Source organism: Zeugodacus cucurbitae, chromosome 6 (assembly GCF_028554725.1).
Source record: "Zeugodacus cucurbitae isolate PBARC_wt_2022May chromosome 6, idZeuCucr1.2, whole genome shotgun sequence".
NCBI classification, from domain to species: domain Eukaryota; kingdom Metazoa; phylum Arthropoda; class Insecta; order Diptera; family Tephritidae; genus Zeugodacus; species Zeugodacus cucurbitae.
Genome location: NC_071671.1, coordinates 60,771,697 through 60,791,964, shown reverse-complemented (window position 1 = coordinate 60,791,964; position 20,268 = coordinate 60,771,697). Strand labels below are relative to the sequence as shown.

Genomic DNA, 20,268 nt, shown 5'->3' with positions numbered 1-20,268 from the left:
CTCATATATAAAAAAAGTCTCATTTGCCAACTTAACGGTTTAGTAATTTCATTAAAAATTATTATTTTTTTCACTTATTTGCACTAATTCCGGTACTTTTTCTTTATTAGCTGTTGCTGGGTATTTCTTTTTTTTTTAATAAAGTGTCATAAATTTGTTTTCAGATTAGATAGGTGAATACTCAGGGTTCTTATGAGTGTGTTTGAAACACTTGACTGATACAATTTATAACCAAATCAAGTTTTAATAGCAAATTGTTAGGTATCGATTATTAAGAACTCCGGCAAGCAGTAAACCTTTCGACAATACAGATTTTTTATTCCAGATGGTGTAGGGTTAGGCACTTATTAATTTGATAAAAAAATAGCGAGGAATAACGGATTTATCGTCGATCTCTGCTGGCACATCGAAAAGAAGTGTTTGTGCGGTGACCAGCCTACAGCATCGCTGGATCAACCGAAACCAAAAAATCAAAATGCTTTATTTAGTTTAATAGTTTATCTTTCAATTGACGTCGAGTTTTTTTAATTTTTCAATTTTTGGTACCATTTTCAAGCCAAAATGACGATTTTAGGCGAAAAATCGACCTATTTGTTATTGTAAAATTGTTAGTAATTAAAATTTTTGGAAAATTTTTGGAAACGACGTCATCCGAGAGCTATATATATGTAGAATGTTTGTTCAAAATGTCAAAATGATCGATGCAGTAGTTTTTTCTGTAGGCTGGTCACCGACTTTAAAAATGACATATTTGGGAAAATCTATTCAAAGTTTTGTACACTCAGCGCAGGTAGCTGGAGGTGCCGTTATTCAACCTGCTGAAACTTCGTTAGTTTTTCTCCGAATGACCTAAAACTTTAACACAATATTCTTGAGATGTTGATGGTTCAGAAAAAAAAAATAAAAAAAGTTGTCAAACCTAACCCCTCCCCTAAGTTTATCTTACTAGGGGATACCTTTTCTGTGGTTAAATTTTCTCCCTTATTGCCTGAGTTTTTCACTTTAAAGTTCGCCGGAACTACAGAAATCATCATATTATATATAAAGGTGGCGAGAAGAAGAGAAGCGATGCCATAAGTTTGTGGTAATCCAATACCATTTCATGAAGAACTCCGACATGTTGACTGTTATAGAGGTCAGTAAAACAGTCGAAGGGATGGAAATACTTTTTGTTTATGCTACATGGAGTTATAGACTTATCTGACACAGTTTTGGTAGAAGGTTACCATATATTAGAGGTAAAACATGAGTTAGATTATATTTATTTAAAGTAAAATAAGCTAATGAGATTCAAAAATGTCATATATAAGAAGAAGGTGTGATTTAGCTCCAAATTTACGCAGAGAGTGATAATTTATTTTCCCTTTGTTTTTGAAATTGGTCCCTCCGTTTGGGAAAAATGAAAATTAACCTAAAAGTGGTCAGTGCCACGCCAATATCCCATTTTTATCATATTTGTATATGAATTGACTATATCATGCTTGATTCCTTCTATCATTATTACAAAAGTTAAAGTATTTGTATGCATTTGAAGCAACTTCAATTAAATTAAAATAAATTCCTAAAACACCACATGCGCCTCACACCCAGCCTCTCTCACTAATTAAGTTGCTGACTATTCGATTTCTCACGTCATGTACAAATTAATCTACTGGGAATCGCTTACAGCGAATTAATTCAATTATTTGTTCCTATTCTATTTTTTATTTTTTTTTTTTTGTAAATTTTTACTCGTGAGAATTAGAAATCTCGCGTGTGTGTTTTTTAAGTGCAACTTCCGTTGCCAGCGGCGTAATGCGTAAACTAGTTGATACACAATTGATACGAGCATTTCATTGTTTTTTGTTTACGTTTTTTGCCTCGAGCAGTGGGCTTTGGAAATTCTTGTTAATTCCACTATCATGCTTGATAGCAATAAAATTAATTAGCGATAAGCTCTCATTCTACTATGAGGGAAGCACAGCACGGGATGTTCAAGGCCGTAGGCAAGGCAGTAGGTTGATGTTCATGTGAAATTCTCTAATTTTTTTTACAGGAAAGATGAGTGAGTCGTATTAATGAGAGATTGCAATTGACTCATATGCATTTTATTGTTTATATTTTTTATGTATATATAATATAACAAATATTGATGCTGTTTTTTATCGCGTATTTCTTTAATGTTGTAATTAGAAAACAAATTAAACTACAATAATAAATTTCTTAAAATTTTTATTATTATTTTGTGAAAATTTTATTTATTTTTAATTATTTTGTGCTTTTTTCAGATTTTTTAATGTTAAATTTTTATGCAAAAATTCCGTTATTCAAATTTAACATTATTTTTTAATTACAATTATTTTTTAAACCAATTACTTGAAACGCTTGTCTTAATTTCTTTCATTCTAATTGAGCTATAATCGTAAGTATGTTGAGACACTAAGCAGCAACTAAAACGGAAGCTTCATTTTCGACTTCATTTTAATGACTTTTTAATCAACTCTCTATGTAGCTGCCAGCTAGGGAAATGCTCAGAGAAAATGGGTCAAATAAATGCCTCATTAATTCATTTTTCTTTTTTCTTTCCAAGGTTGAAGTTTTTTCAAGAATTTTAGAATTTTTTAATAATAAATTCTTGAGATTCTTCGAAAGCATAATTAGAAGAACTATTTTTAAGTTTCAATAGACAGTACAATTATGAATAAATTGAGTTAATTTGAGTTTCAAGATTGTTGAGTTAAACAAAATTTTTAACAAAAACTGCTCGAAATAGAATTAAGAAAGAAGAATTTTCTTTAACAGACAATAAACTCCTCTTTTTTATTGAAACTAATTGAGACAGCACAATATAGAATTGTATGTAAACATTTAACATTTGAGAAAGTACTTTTGTATCAAGAAAATTCGATATGTTTTATTAACCCTAACACCTACATTCCATTTGTTATTGTATGAATACAACTAAACTCACTTTTTGTTTGTTATCTTAAGTATTATCAACATTTATGACATAGCCGCGTATTCGCCGGAAAGTCTGACTACACATAACTGTGTAAATAAACGGTAATGATCAAGCGCTTTATGACTCAGATCGCTAACTGTGTGTTCTGTTCAGCGCTGTCGTGTGTAAAAGTGACTTTTAATAATGCAAATAAATTTATTGAGATGAAATATTGTTAATAAAAACCCCTTACCTGCTTGCCCAGTAGCGGCAATTAATGGAATGTGTTCACATATTTTACTTTTTACACGTAAGTAGTGAAGGTAGTGGCTTTCTATTATTTAAAACTTACAGCTGTTTTGCGCAGAAACAGTTGTTTTGAAACGTGTTTAATAAATTTTACGTAAGAATATAATATTTATACACATTAGTAAAACTGCAATATTACATGATGAATGCAAACTGCATCTGGCTATTTTTAAAACTTTCGTCAAATAAATTTCTAGCAAAATTCATTGAAGTTACAAAAAGATTATAGTAAATGAAGAGGAAATGCATCAAATGTACTCAGACATTGCTATTTTTTAAGAATATAGTTCGAGCATTTTGTTAAAAGCGCCTAAGTCGAGAACAAATAAAATTCAAATAGAGTACTTGAATACTTCGAAAGAGAATTTGAATGAATAATTATCAAATCATAGTCCTTTATTTAATTTTATAACGGGTGATTTTTTTGAGGTTAGGATTTTCATGCATTAGTATTTGACAGATCACGTGGGATTTCAGACATGGTGTCAAAGAGAAAGATGCTCAGTATGCTTTGACATTTCATCATGAATAGACTTACTAACGAGCAACGCTTGCAAATCATTGAATTTTATTACCAAAATCAGTGTTCGGTTCGAAATGTTTTTATCGACAAATTTTGTTCAGCGATGAGGCTCATTTCTGGTTGAATGGCTACGTAAATAAGCAAAATTGCCGCATTTGGGGTGAAGAGCAACCAGAAGCCGTTCAAGAACTGCCCATGCATCCCGAAAAATGCACTGTTTGGTGTGGTTTGTACGCTGGTGGAATCATTGGACCGTATTTTTTCAAAGATGCTGTTGGACGCAACGTTATGGTGAATGGCGATCGCTATCGTTCGATGCTAACAAACTTTTTGTTGCCAAAAATGGAAGAACTGAACTTGGTTGACATGTGGTTTCAACAAGATGGCGCTACATGCCACACAGCTCGCGATTCTATGGCCATTTTGAGGGAAAACTTCGGAGAACAATTCATCTCAAGAAATGGACCCGTAAGTTGGCCACCAAGATCATGCGATTTAACGCCTTTAGACTATTTTTTGTGGGGCTACGTCAAGTCTAAAGTCTACAGAAATAAGCCAGCAACTATTCCAGCTTTGGAAGACAACATTTCCGAAGAAATTCGGGCTATTCCGGCCGAAATGCTCGAAAAAGTTGCCCAAAATTGGACTTTCCGAATGGACCACCTAAGACGCAGCCGCGGTCAACATTTAAATGAAATTATCTTCAAAAAGTAAATGTCATGAACCAATCTAACGTTTCAAATAAAGAACCGATGAGATTTTGCAAATTTTATGCGTTTTTTTTTTAAAAAAAGTTATCAAGCTCTTAAAAAATCACCCTTTATATAGGGTTATAGACAAAAGACACAATTGGGGATATCTGAGAATGCTAATTTTCATCTTTAAATGACCTGTTGAGAATTACAAGCTTAAACATTGAGCGAAAGAAAAATTATATATAACAGTTAAATTATAATAACAGTTGCTATTAGCTTTGCTTCCGCCGTTTTTTTGTAAATTTAAGTTTTGTTTTTGTATAAAAACGGTTACAAATGTCAATGAGCCACAACCGCACTTTTCTTGGAAATAAAAAAGAAATGCAAAATTTCTCGCAAATATCGAGAATTCGGCTGAAAAACTGACATTTTCAGTTGAGAATAAGTTTGGGATGCAAACAGATCTCTACAAATATTTTGTTGGGTTAATGTTGACACAAATGTCCAAGATCGATATAAAACGATTTAATCGACCAGTACTTGACCATAGAGGCATCTATTGGAAAACGGCGGAAGCAAAGTTGTTGACCTAAAGTAATATAGCGGTAAAGCAAGTGCTCAGCCACTTTAGGGCTTATGAGTGAAATTTTGTCTTTCTTAAACTATTAATTTCAAATAATAAAATATATTTTTTATTAACTAAAATAAAAAAATTATATTCTAATTACAAATATTTTTACTTTTTTTCTAAAAATCTATGAACCCACCTTCTGATGCGAAAACGGCCACCAAAGACCATTTTCAAATGGCTGATTGTATCCACGATGGCGGAATCCAGTTTTGTAGAATTTTAAATTTATTTCTCTTTGTTATTTTTTGTTTGTTTAACGGTTGAACAACCGAAAGTGTAAAGTTGAAAAATTCTTTGGTCCTAAGTATGTATATTGCTTTCTGTGAAATATTTTTTCACAATTTTACAATTTCACTGCAAATGCTGACTTGCCTAGAAAACGCTTTTAAATGCAAAATGCGCTTTGTTCAACTCAAAATGGCTGTTTAACATTTCCGATTGCACTTTTCACAACTTTGTTGTTGTTTTTGCTTTGTTTCACAATTTGTTTTGCAGACTTGGCTGTTTTAGAATTTCAGGAAAAAATTATTAAATGAAATGAATGCACAAAAAGTATGGAAGATCAGTAGTTGAATGCAAAAACAAGTGTATGAAAATTAAAAATGCATTTTGGTTATGTAAAGTAAGTTGTGCAAAAAATGCAAATTTTGCGAAAACATGAATGAAGCATAAGACTCTGTGGTATAACATTGTCGCGAAAAAATAGTTGTGTCCAGCGTCGCGTTTAATGCATAAATACAGTAACAACAATAAAAGTGGCACAATGCAAATGCAACGCTGTGCAATAAAAGCCAGCTATCAATTACACAAAAAAAAAAAAAATTGCATTGACTCAACAGGTCTGGTTGGTAGCCAATGTATTTCTTTTTTTTTTTTTAATTTGTGTTGTTGTTTTATTTTGTATTTCTTGTTCTTTTTTTTATTTTTTCTAATTTATTGACTTTGCTTTATCTTTGCAATGTATTTTGCTGCTGCTGCTCAGCTGTTCGCTTGGCCACAACAAAGTAGCTAGTACTCAAAGCAATTTAGAAAAAAATGTGCATTATTTTACATTTCATTATAAACTTGTTTATGCATTTGTAACTCTTTTGATTGTTTTTTATTGCATTTTAATTAATTTGCTAATTTTATGTGATTTTTGAAACTTTTTTTTTATTTTTGTTTATTTTAACAAAAAAAAAAAATGTTTTTGAACACTTCATGAATTTGTTCAAACAAAAATATTTAATATTAAATTCAAAAAATCATATTTATTTTTAAGTTTAAATTTATTTACGGCTTAAAATTATTTTTAAAAAAATTGAATTTTATTTCAGATTTTTTAAATTTTTTTCAAGTATTTTTTGGTTATAATATGTTGTGTGCTTTATTTTTTTTTTTGTTTTTAACTATATTTTTAATTAAAATAATTTTATTTTAAATTTAGTTTATATTTTATTTCAAACTATTTCTAAAATTTTTTATTATTTTTAATTTTTTCCATATTATTTAATTTCTTTTTACTTAATTTTTTTATAAATATTTTTTTCTTATTTTTTTAATCAACAATTTAATTTATTTTAACTTAATTTTTGTATAATATTTGTAGGTATTTGTGTTATTTTATTCATTTTTTTATTTTTAAACCTATTGTTAATAAAATATTTTAATTTTTTTTTTTAATTTATTTATTTCTAAATAATATTTTTATTTTATTATTTTTTTAAATAAAATTTAATTTCTTTTAACTTAATTTTTTTATAAATATTTAATTTTTTTAGTTTTTTTTAGTTAAAAATTTAATTTATTTTAACTTATTTTTTTATAGTTTATTTTCTTTTAATTTTTTATTTAAGTTTTTTTTCAATATATATTTTTTATTTTATTTTTTATATTTTATATTTTTGGATTTAATTTTTTTTCTACTTTATTATTAATTTTAATTTCATATTATTTTGTAGAATTTTTTTTTTTATAAAAATTAAATAAAAATTTATTTGAAAATTATTATTTTTTATTTATTTATTATTTTTTCCAAATTTAAATATTTTCACAAAATCTTGTTCTCCAAAATCCAATTTTCATTGAATTTTCTTAATTTTTTTTTGCAATTTTTCTGTTTAGTAATTTTCCCCGTCCTGTTTCTTTCAGGCATGACGAAAATGTCACCACCAGCAGCACCAACAAATAGCAACAACAGCAACCACAACAACAACATGCACACGGTATGTATGTAACTATGCAAGTTTGGCTATTTTATTTGTATTTTTATTAGCATTTTAACAGTCATTTTGCACGAAAACGTGTGTTTTTCCTTTTTGTTGTTGTTTTATTTTAACATTTATTTTTAGTCGTTTACTTGAATTCTCGCCGTTAACGCATTTGCCAACCAACATACATACGTATGTACATATAACCAATCGTAAAAGACAAGTTAACACGCCATACCGAATGTACGCCGCTAAGCCACGACAGACGAACGTACCACCACGACAACAGTGACGACGACACTGCAATCGCATAAAAAGGGGAAAGTTGACTTTTGTTTGTTGTTGGCTTTACGATTTTTTACGTTTTTTTTTTGTTAACACATTTTTCACATATTTACATATGGACACATGCATGTTTGTATGTATGTATGCACATATATAATATTGCAGTTTTTAACTTTGTTATTTCTTTGTTGTTGTTACGGTTGTGTGGTTACTAAAATGCGCCCTGACTTTGCTGGTTTGGCAAAAGTAAATACATAAATATGCAATTGACACGGTCACCAAGGGGTGTATCCAAGCAAAAAAAAAGAGGAAAATAAATAAAAATTGCTTTGCCAAGCAAAAATGCACCAGAAAGTGTAAAAATTTTGCTGCAAAAAACACTGACTTGCAATATGTTAAACACTCGGAAGTCGCGAAGAAAGCGGAAAATGTTGAAATTATTATTTCTATAAAAAATATATTTAGTTCTGTTATACTCGGTAAGAAAAATATACTGAGAGTTGTTTGTCAGATAAGTCAGTTTTTGAAATTATTTGAAAGTAGAATTTTTCAAAATATAGAAAAGGTAAAAAAGAGCTTATTCGGGGTGTTCACACTGTGGTTGAAGTAATTGTTAATTCAATATACATAATTAGACCAAAAATGTTGTTGCTGTTTAGAAATATTTCAAAATATCGATGTGTGAATATTGAAAAATATTTCAAAACAGCAAGTTGAGGTACCTTTACGGCACAAATAGTATAACTAAATGTGTCTTTTAAACAATTTGAGCCAATAAACATATATTTAGAATCTCATTAGGAAATAATCCAAAAAGAGATTTATAATAACTCAGTTTGGGTATTCACAGGAGTATGGAAATAACTTGGGATGTCAACTGTGAAAACAAACTATTTTAGAACAAAAATATTTCACAAAGAACGTTTAAAACTTTATTTAAACTTATTAACTTATTAACTTCTTCAGCTGACCCAAACTTTCATTGTGGAATTTAGTATGAAATTTGCATTTTTACTAAATGCCAGCTCTTTAAAAATAAATTTTTGAGAAATATTTAACATCACTACTATGTATATTTTGTTTGTAGCAGTTTTAGAGCTGTTCTAAGTGCTTGCTTTCTGTTTCAATTTCATATTTCCTCTTTTTTACTTTAAATAAAATAAAATGAAATATTTTTGTAAAGTCCATTCTTCCAATGGGGGTATTCACTTCATAAAAGCAAGCAAATATTTGTCAGTTACACGTATGAGATTATCAATACATATCTTTCAGACAGTCCAAATTTTCGTATATTTTACATAACTAAGTGATTCATTACGATTTCAGAGGGGCATTCAAAAATACCAATTTTTGAAAAAAATAGCTGCAATTTTGATTTTGATTTTTAAGAACTTTCATTCATTGTAAAATGTTTTTTTTTTTTTTTAACTTAAAGAGGATTCATAAGCGATATTTTATATTTTTACACTTCAAAGTGTAGGTTTGACTCTATAACTTGTAAATAGAGGCATTTTTGTTGCCATATGAAAACGTTTTAAAACACAAAACTTCAAAAACTGTGTTCACTAAACAAATTAGTTTCGTATATATCTTCGAAAAGTGGTTTTACACTCATGTAGGGTATTCTTGAAAGCAATTTCTTTGCTATTTTGCACCTCAAATTGTGAATTTATATACATTTAGGGTATTCACATAGCCAGTTTAGTTTAATTTGTGCTTCAAATTGAGATTTTGTACTGATTTGAATATTTATTTTCATGTAAAAAAAACAGAAAATTGTACTCTGGTAAAGATTATTTTTTTCTTCAACTTTATCACTCGTAAAACGAGTTACCGTGAAATGCAATTTCAAAAGTATAGATTTGCTTCTTAGCTTAGAAATAACTGACTTTAGAAATAATAATATATTCATATTAAAACGGTTTTCAATTATTTTTCGTTATCTTTATAATTATTTTATAATATTTTTCTAAGAAAATAGGTTTAATGCGTTGCACAACACGTTAGGGTTATTCACAGTCCTTTACATTCAATTATTTTTAAATAGATATTTAATATTGTTCTTTTGGGAGCCCAATAATGATAATAAATTTTTAATTTTTTTAGTCGGCTTGGAACTTCAGAAACCTCAATATTTGCATTTAGCAATGGCATCATTTATAAATATTCTTGTCACACACAACACTTTTAATAAAAAAAAATATATTTTTTTATATTTTTATATATTTCATTATTATTTCCATCACTTATAAGTTAAATGTGACACAAGTTTCTTTTTCAAGATTATTATTTTTTCGCAAAAAATTCTTCACAAATTTCACCATGGCTTGCAATTAGCACTTTTTTTTAATAATTTCGCTCACACTGTCTCCGCTAAGTGTCACTGTAAAAATAGTAAGAATACGGCTTATACTAACACTTCAGGCTTAAATCTGCACACCAATATTATTGACAACAACAACACAGCACATGCGTGTGCTACAACTTATTTGCACAACGAAATACGTTTAAACTCTTTTATTTTTATGAATTTTTTGTTATTTTCTTTGCCAATTGATTTGTTTATTTTAATTGTAAATCGCTCGATAAACTCGACTCGAAAACTGTATATTTGTTTTTCTGGCTAGAAAACGCGTACGCGCCGATACACTCGTGCAAACGCGTCAACAGTCGTCGCTCGTTTGAAATGCGACCAGCGACCAGAGTCGACAAAACAAATGGCCAACAAAAACGTATGTAAGTGGCTGCAAACAAATTTAGTACGGAGAGCCAACGATGAGTAGTGCTAAAGTAGAATGCTACTGAAGTAAACTCCGAAAGTGGCTAGAGAGAGAGAGAGTGCACGAGTTTCGGAGTGGCATGCAGGTAGAGTCGTAGCAGTAAGTAGGCAAGTGCAGAAATAGAAGTGCAAAGCATGCTTACTAACTAGTGGAGCTATGTAGCTAGCGCTCGCTTGCTAACGCTAGGCGCGCCACATTATAAAGTAGCTACTCCACAGAGAGCGCGTGCGAGTGCTGATAAAAACAGAAGACCTCAAAAACCGGCAACGCAACTCAAGCGCAATGCTTGTCAGTTGGTCAGCGCTGGGTACTTGACGAGCGGCCTACGCAAGGCAAACAATCTCATATCCAGAGTTATCAGAGAATATCTTTGCCATCGCACACAAACAATTCAATTGAGATTCAATTGAGAGCGCACAACTCTGTGGCATGAATTTGCTCTTAAACGCCATTAGCCGCGCGCCAATACGAAATTTTCGGAGTGTAGGCGCTTAGCGGCATTTTTACCTGCAACGTGCGCAGTTGGCAACGCCAGCAAATGTTTTAAGATTTTACACGCATTTTATTTTTGTGTGGTTTCTTGTTGAATAAAACATCGCGTTGTTAAAGTAAAAGTGACAATATTTCTTATGTTAAACGCATGCAGCGAAAAATGCAAAACAAACCAAAATAACTGCCGAAAAGTGTAATAAAAGCAGGTGCACAAATATTTTCAACCAAAATGTTTGCAGAATATTTAAACGAAACATAATTGCCGTTGGCACATGCCGTTAAGTTCAATGCGCGTACTTTTCACTTAATAAAAACGAAACACATAACCGTTATTTTCAATTCATTGTCAAAGAAAGTAAAAACGCACTGCCGCTATGTACTGTGCTTTCATTTGAGCTTTTATAGCGCTATTAAGCTGTTGGTTGGAGTGTACATAGCTGTCAAAAAAGTGTATTAGTATATTTTATTTGCTATTACTCAAAATTCTTCTTGATTGGTAGAATTTCGAAAGCTCCAACGATCACTTCTTGAGCTTTCAAGCTTTCAAACTTATTAGTCATAAAGCTTCGGTATTTGAAAAAAGCTTTGAGTATTAAATCTCAGGAAATGTTCACTTATTGAGCTTTCAAGCATTCAAGCTTTTTAGTCATACAGCTTGCAATACTTTAAAAAGTTTTAAGTCTTAAACCTCAGTAAATTTAATGAAAGGTTTCATTAGAAAAATACTGAGATAGAGATCTCTTAACTCTACATAGATAACCCTATAAAATCTCACTTGTAAGGTTTTACTAACCATTCTTAACGTCTTATAAGAGATTTTTAAAGAAGTAATAATCAGGATTGCTAAATAAGTTAAGAGATGAACGTATTAATGTGTTGCATCTTTCCATCTGGCCGAGCTTTTTAAGCAACTGCTTCTGTTATGCAGTTAAATAAGTCGCAATGAAAGCTTTAAGCTTCTTTGGTTACAGTTTTGTTTGCAAACAGAGTTAATGGGGAGCACAGTAATTCTCTGAAAACAGCCAAACTGAATTAATGAACTATAGTAGTATGAAGTAGAATATCACGTTTACACTACGTCAGGAATTAGTTTCCCGAGCTTTCATTGTGACGTCTGTTTTAGCATTTCAGTTCAGAAACCTATTCGCTTTCAAGTGTATGATTGATTTAATCACAACTGTCACATGGTGGTCGTATAAAAGCTGTTTTTATGGAAAAGCTTTTGAGCTTTTTTTTTTTGAAGAGCTTTTCAAAAAAGTTATTTAAATAAAAAATAATAACACATAGCAAATAATAGTAAGAACATCTCATAATTGCATAGATGCCAAGATCAAGCATAATCAAGCTTTCAAGAGCTTACTGAAAAATGTTCGCAATTTGTTGTCGATACCAGAGATCGTGCGAAGATATTGCATGACTGCATTAGACTCAAAATGCGAAAGTTGAAATACAAAATTTATTTCAATACAAAAAAGCTTAATAAGCTTTCAATGAAGCTGATTTTAGTTATTCGACATTTTTAAACTAAATTTCGGAAGTAATGCACATGAAATCCATTTTAGCACTCAATTGTCGCAATCAGCAGAATTTACGCCAATTAGCGAGCTTTCAACACTATTTTTCGAAGTAAAAACTAACAAATTGCAATAACGAAGCTCAAGCATTTATCAAAGTCGTTAACACTCTCAGTTGTATGTTGTTGTTGGTATTGCACTCATACAATTTTCCCATTACTACGGAAGTCCTAAAAACGAATTACGAATGCTAACAAAAGCTGTTGATAGTCGCGCATGCGCTTACGGCCGGTCGACCTGTAACAGCAGCAACAACAACAACAACGACAGTGGCTAATCAATGCGGAAATCATTTGCATTGTTCGACACACGTCGCCTGGGCACCCCAAAAACGAAATAAAGCAAAATATTGTCTAATATCATTCGTTGTTGTTGTTGCTCACGCAGTGCGTGCCTACATTTGGTGCGCCTGATGCCCCGGCAATGCCACAATGTCGCCTCGATTACATTTTCTACTTTTGCCTTGCCACACTTACTTGTGTGGCATCTGCCATCATGTGGCATGTTGCATGTACGTGCATATGTTTGTGGCATATCAACACATTTCGCCATGCTGTCGTGCAATAAATTTCATAACAAATTGCTAATACTCGTACCAATAGCAATGTTGTCGCATTCGCATTCGAAATGTTGCAACATGCTGATGAGCAACATACTGATTAGCGCCGCTGTGCCGCACATGTGTGTGAATATATTGCTTGTTGTTGTTGTTACTGTTGCTATTGCTTCTTTGCTGGCGGACCACCACTGTGGCGCATCTATCCTGTCCTGCTTACTGTGCGTGTTATGTGACATTGATTGAATTTGCTTAGATTTTGCATTCGCGCTCATAAAAATCGCTGATATGTGGCACTAATGACAGACGATTTGTTTTTTTTTTTTGTTTTTGCATTCGTTCTTCTTCATCTTAGATTTTTGTGTGTTTTGTTATTACTTCTGCTTATTTAAAGAGCTCATGGACAAGTGCAGATTCATATATCTATGTACATATGTATGTATGTACTTAAATTATGCAATGGTAGTTACGTAAATGAATGGTGACAAGAATTGCATTCATATTTTGTCGCAATATTATTGGGATAGCCATCATTGCATTTAGTTTTCCCACCGCATTGGCGTGTTATTTCATAATTTTTTTTTTTTTTTTTTTGTTGGGAAACTCTATCCCGCTAGGTTAGGAATCCTGACGGACGCCAAATGCCATTTGAGGAAGGCGAAGTGGAAACACCAAGTCATTTCCTCCTCCACTGTACAACGTTCGAGGTGGTAACAAAGACTGAGGTGGTAACATCTCGGTAACCATACTTTGGGAGAACCATGCGAACTTGAGGGATTAGATATTAGCCGTCTCATAAAATTTAGGATAGCCTGAAAGCGCTTCGGCGATACTTCTTCTTTACAACCTATACTTAAAAGTCTTCTGGCATCACAAAGGACTGCCACCTTTAGCTGTCCAATGGCTCTTTAAGCTATCCTAACCTATCCTGATTTAGATTTTTTGTTCTGGACCACATTTATCAAACATAATTTTATGCTTATTGCCTAAAAGTTTATTATTGGAAGTTTCGAAAGCAGAGTTGCCACCTATTTGAAAAAAAACATTAAAAATTTAATTTGGCACCTAACACTAAACACTAAATGTTAAACTTGAAAATTTATATGAACATTTATGAACAGAGTTGCCACATTTTTAAATTGTTTATTACTTTAAATTGATAAAATAAATATTATATTATAATTTGTGAATAAAACTAAACATATTTCTGAAATTAGAAACGCTTTGTATAATTTAGTATTTTACTTTTTTGGTTTTAAATATAAAAACTTCGATAAATTACTGAAATACTGAAATATTTTCAATGGAATGAAGGTATATAAACGCAATTACCTCTAATCAATTATGTTATTTAATGAGATTATTGGGGAAATCAATATCTACAACTTTGCTTCCGCCGTTTTCCAATAGATGTCTCTAGGGTCAAGCACTGGTCGATTAAATCGATTAAATCGTTTATATCGATCTTGGACATTTGTGTCAACATTAACCCAACAAAATATTTGTAGAGATCTGTTTGCATCCCAAACTTATTCTCAACTGAAAATGTCATTTTTTGAGCCGAATTCTCGAATTTGCGGGTAATTTTGCTTTTCTTTTTTCATTCCAAGGAAAGTGCAGCTGAGGCTCATCGACATTTATAACCGTTTTTTACAAAGAAAAAATTAAATTTACAAAAAAACGGCGGAAGCAAAGTTGTAGACCTAATATAATTAATTGTACTTAAAATCGCTTTTGAAAAATCCCTAACACTTATATTTCTCTACATTCCATATATTCATACATTTACGCCTCTCGCTGGGTGAAAATAATGTTAAAAATATACTATACACTTCTATAATTTTTTTTTTAATTTTCGATGGCAACCCTATATTTTTTAGTGTATAATAGAAACAGTAATTATGACAGTTTCGTCTTATTAATTCATATGGAAGACATTTGACAGAAAATTTAATGGTTCATGACGTCACGAACGAAAGGGGGATTACTTTATTTGGTAGCATGTCAAAAGCTAGTCTTTGCCATTATTCTTGTGGCCTTATATCGCTCATTGCATAAATGAGAATTCTGATTTGTACTTTGGTTAAGACCTTCGATCTTTACACTAGTGAATACTAAGATTATATTGAAATTAGGTATATGATAGTTACAGAAACGTACTCTGGTGTCCATAATGGTAAAAACAATAGTAAAAAAAACAAAACAAAACAAAGTCAAGAGGAAGTACATGTAGTCCGAGCACTTTACGGCATTATATCTAGTTGCTGCTTGATCTATGTGGTAATCGCGCCACTATGTGTCTAGCCTAAATAAGACTTATTGTAATGCCGTCAGCTTGAACTACTAAATACCAGAAGAATTCTCAAAATTCTAATAAATTGTAATTGAAAAACTCAGTCGACATTTATAAAAATATCTTTTTTTTATATTTGCCACCTTTTTTAATTATTTATCTCTATCAATTAAAAAGTGTCAAAATTCGCTCGGCCACATTTCATTGCCACTAAAATATAAATAGGTCAAAGCAAAATGAATGCCATCAAAACATAATTTCGGTGACTGCTTAGGTAATTATCCACAACTTAGTCGCCAGACGATGGTGCAAAAAAGCACAAATTACTGCCACAAATTGCTGGCATTCAATTACTTTCCGGTTGCCGATTGCAAGTGGCAAAATTAAAATTATAAAAGTCATTTTGATTACGAATGTACAAATATAATATGAACATGCTACATTTACATGCTGAACGCATTGCAACATTGTAATTACAACGCAGTGGACAGTGGCAACAGCAACAGCAGCAACGTGATCGTGCAATTTTCCTTCCACATTTTGCGCCGGCGCTTAGCTACCGTTTATTTATTTGGCCACCACTTTGGCTGATTATTGCGCAGACGGTAAAATTATTTCATTTGAGATGTTTCAAAACGCCGCAGGAAAAGTGGCTACTTACAACAACAACAACAATTCTTGCTGCTTTTGCAACAATGTAATGCCTCCTGCAGCGCGTCGCTCGATTGTGGCAAGATGCCTGTGAGCAACAAATGTTGTTGTTGTTTTAAATGCTTCTGGACAAGTGAGGCGCACAGTTGTTGCTTGTTTATTTTGCGTTTTTGTGCAACATTTTCGCATATTTTAAGTGTTGCGACATAGCTGCTTGTAAGCTGACAGGAAAATTCGGTGAAAAGCGGCGAAAAGAAGTTGCTCAAGAAAACGGTGCAATTGTACCCCGCAGCGTTGCTCATAAAACTGACGCGTAATAATTTTTAAAGAAATTAATTTAAACAGTAGCTTTTTGGTTGCAAATCAGTTAGTTATTGTTATTATATAATTAGCTCTATTATAATATATTTATATTATTGCTTAAGCAAATCGGTGTTGTGATTGATATTCTAGTGGCTTGAGCCCTCGCTGGGATGGAAATATGTGGCAACTAAAAAATATATTTATTGAGTGAATATTGAATGAAAGAGTATACATAGACATTCCCTTAGGTTCAGTTTGATTTCAACAGTGGACACTTTTGTCACTTTTGATTATATTAAAAGTAGAACTCTCATACCCAAAAATTCACAAAAAATATTTGTTAGTCAGTTTGTATCATATCTAGCGGTCTTCTACAGTTTCATTTAAAAAGATACAGTGGAACTTCTCAAACTCGATTCACCATATAGAATTTTTCATTAAAAAATAAAATTTAGGAAAAGCTGTAAAATATAGATTTATACCCATTTTTATTTATTTACTTCGCATAAAGATGATTGTTTCTACGAAGAAACAGTTATTCTGAAATTTAGATTGTTGCAGTTTGCTATTTTTTGGCTCTTGACTTCTGTATCCATGCCTTTGTTACATGATTTATACAATCCGTAATATTATATTTTTTGTTCGCCTCCATTCGATATAGAGGGATTCTTTTAAAATTCTGCCTCGATAGTAAAATTTTAAATTTTGTATTATGCCCTGGTCGAAAAGTTCCGTTTATGGAAGGCAATTTGTATGAAATTTGACTTCTAGTGCCAATTCAAGAGTTCGAGTTTTTGAGAACTTCAAGTTATTCAAGTTCCACTGTATTTTTGTGCTCATAAAAATGATTTTTGATAATATACCTACTCATGCGTCATCTAGGGGCTTCAAGTTTTTTGAGCATATTTTTCTTTCACTTGGCAATGCATGAAATTATATCTCGAATATGAAATTTAATATTATAATAAAATAATTAAAAAATATGTTATATATATGTATATGCATATAACCGATATTTTTAAATTTGGACAGAAAAAAATAATAATAAAATTTAATTTTGAAACTCACCTAAATGGCTAACACTTAAAAATTATAGGTGCAATATATTGGTCAGTTTGAACTCACCTGAAATATAAATAAAAAATATATATATTAATATAGATGATGCAGAAATACTTGAAGTTATGGTATTAAATTTATATATATTATATTTATAATTTTATTATTTAATAAATATACTTGTTAGTTATTTGTTGTAAGAAAAAATATTATAAAAAAGCAATAAATATGCCAAATTATTTATTTTTATCTAACGCTGTACCTCTCTTGCGATCATTTAGTGATCATTCAACTAATAGAACGCCTAAAAGGCGGCAATAGATTTGTTCGCATTTGATTAACAAATATTTTGAACTGCTAAACAATTTCATAGTATACATTTAGGCACTTCAAGTGCTGATCGTCATTTGATGTTGAGGTAACAACGAGATGAGCAAGTGAACAGCTTTAAATGGAGATGTTTAAATAAATTAAAAGCGATTTAAATTTGAGAATTTTATCAAATATGTGTTAAAATATATATAAAAGAGGCAAAATAGTTAAATTTTTTTTTTTTGGAAAATTTACAAAAAAATATTGATTAAGATATTTGTATGGGCTTCAAATAATATTGTATGTGTGTGCATATATTTCCACTTTAAATATTATAAAAATACATAAATGTTCATCAAACATGTAAAATTTGAAAATGTTTAACGGATGATCGATAAAGCTTTTAGGATTTTTACTACGACTATGAATTGAAAGGTATTGCTCATTTTAAAAGTGAAAATGAAAGTTTTATGCGTGAAATTGAATTCTATATTACTCAGTAAGGGAAATTCACATATGTAGGACCGTATTAAAGTCATTTTGTTAGAAAATATCTTTCTTTTATCGGTTATGTGATTCGAATTGTTAACACTAACACGAAACCAGTACTGGTTCAATGCAATTTATCATTTTTTAGATCTTCAAAAATTTATTGCCAGATATTAAATAAATCACAAAACTCACAAAAGCTTTTCAATTACTTAATATTTTTATGTATCAGAACTAAAAAGTTAGCATCTTTGGATGAAGCTTCCGGTGTAGTTCTCATAGTTTTAGATTAATGCTATCTGGACAGAATAATGATTTCCTAAATTAAATCATTGTCAATTGCGTGTTATTCCTTCAGTTGCCATAAAAGCTCTTTAAAAACTCAAAAAATGTTTCGTTATATTCAAAAATTTTTGATTTTTATTTTGTAATTTCTTACAATAAATATCAATTAAGATTGAACTTTTTTAAGAAAATTCGTACTTAAAAGCTTTTATTGCACTTATTAACAATAGTTTCAATCATGTACAATTTTAATAACAAAAAGAGCCTTGTTACTTTTGACCCAACCGCCTTATCGCGCTGATCGGCGTCCTACCAACCTACATATTAGCACAAATATAAATTTATTGTTGGAAAATTTACGATTTGCGTGCAACATGTTGCACAATTAGCGGTAACAATGAATTTATTTATGCGAACGACCGACTGAACTACTTATAAATTGGCGGCGATCGATCGTCATTGCTACCAGCTGACTGTTTAGCTGGTTGACTGACTGACTGATCTGTGCTGTGCTGGGTTACCGGTGAATGTGACCGAGGTGGCAGTGGCGTCGGCGGATTTGTGGGCCAAATTAGCGAAAATGCCTTTTAGAGCAGTGAAACGGTTTATTTTATGGCAATAAAATCAAATCGACATGCAAATAAATGTAACAATAACAATAAAAATAAATCGCTGCTTGTTTGGCAAACGCCGATTGAGCAATCATTGTGGCGGCAGTGTTAAGTAGCGTTCATAGCATGCGGCAAGGCGGTTAGTTGACCGGAAAGTGTTGCCATTGTTCGAGGCGTGCGCGTTGTGGGGTAGAGGGTGACAGAGTGGCAGTTCAGCGTCGGCGCTGCTGTCTAATCGATTGTATTAACGATGTCATCGCTACACCGCAGAGATGCACAACAATCGATAGTGGCAGCAACAACATTCTAACTGCATTTTTACAACAGTTTCATTTGTGTTGCATGCAACATGCCGCGCGTTATATGTGTATGTGTATGCGGTTTGGCAACACTACGCTTGTGGGTTCATAAATTTTATTGCCACAATTGCAGCCAGCAGCCAATACTTCCTCCACTTTTGTTGTTGCAACACCTTCCGTTTATGTGCGCCACGCCACGCCATGCCATCACACATAAATTGTCCTCTACGTAAAGTATAACAGTTGATTGCAAGTTTGCGGCGGCGCAGTGCTCTTAACAAGCGCTATGAAGATTAATGCAGCGCCGCCCGGAAAGCGCTACTGTTGTGGACCGGCTGCGCTTACCACCGCCACCACCACAATTGTGTGGCAAATTGAATTGTTATAAGCTTGCGGTGTCAGTTGACTACTGTACGTGTTTGCTGTTGTTGTTGATTTGGTATTGCCGCTGTCATACATTGTTATTGTTGGCGCGCACATTTTTATTGCCACAAAACATTGCAAATTGTATTGGCAGTCGACAGCGACGGTCCGATTCGCATGCGATCGATGGATGTGGCGCACACCGCTCTTCCGTTACGATTAGTTAGTCGCCTGCCGTCTGTTACATGCCGCCCACCTTAGGCGAGCGTTCATCGTTTGCGCGTCAAGCTTTTCTTTTGCCACAACTTATGGCGATTTCTGGCACTTCCCCGCTGCCACCATCGTCGTCCGCCGCTTGCGCTAACTAGCGTGCCACATTTCAACACGCTTTCACTTTATCACACTAAATTTGCAATATTTCGCAGTAATTACAAGCAATTTGTGTTGTGCCGCCGGCATTGCGAAGATCACTTGTGTGTTTCGGGTGCAGTCTTTTGTTGTTAATGCTTTTGTTTTGAGTTTTCAAAATTTTTATTGCCACTCGTCTTACACAATGCTGCTGCTGCTGCTGCATCAAATTGTCGCGTGCGGCATTTAGCAATTGGTGTTTATTTTATTGCACCAAAAACAGTTACTTAGTGGTATGCGA

At 32.1% G+C, this 20,268-nt stretch overlaps 1 protein-coding gene and 2 long non-coding RNA genes across 5 annotated transcripts in view; 1 reads left to right on the top strand and 2 right to left on the bottom strand.

Moving 5' to 3' along the window:
• The window catches only part of LOC128922652 (uncharacterized), a 37,095-nt gene extending 27,132 nt beyond the window's left edge, over positions 1–9,963 (bottom strand). The window contains exons 1-2 of the long non-coding RNA XR_008471835.1: positions 7,938–9,963; positions 5,215–5,579 (exon numbers count right to left, since the gene is read on the bottom strand). This is a non-coding gene — a long non-coding RNA (uncharacterized LOC128922652). The remainder of the gene's footprint in view (positions 1–5,214; positions 5,580–7,937) is intronic.
• Positions 1–20,268, top strand: part of LOC128922653 (uncharacterized) — a 267,064-nt gene that overhangs the window by 96,233 nt on the left and 150,563 nt on the right. Inside the window, exon 3 of the long non-coding RNA XR_008471836.1 lies at positions 7,209–7,282. This is a non-coding gene — a long non-coding RNA (uncharacterized LOC128922653). The remainder of the gene's footprint in view (positions 1–7,208; positions 7,283–20,268) is intronic.
• LOC105219379 (protein Shroom) overlaps positions 1–20,268 on the bottom strand; it is a 242,275-nt gene that overhangs the window by 94,497 nt on the left and 127,510 nt on the right. The gene's annotated exons all lie outside the window — the stretch shown is intronic.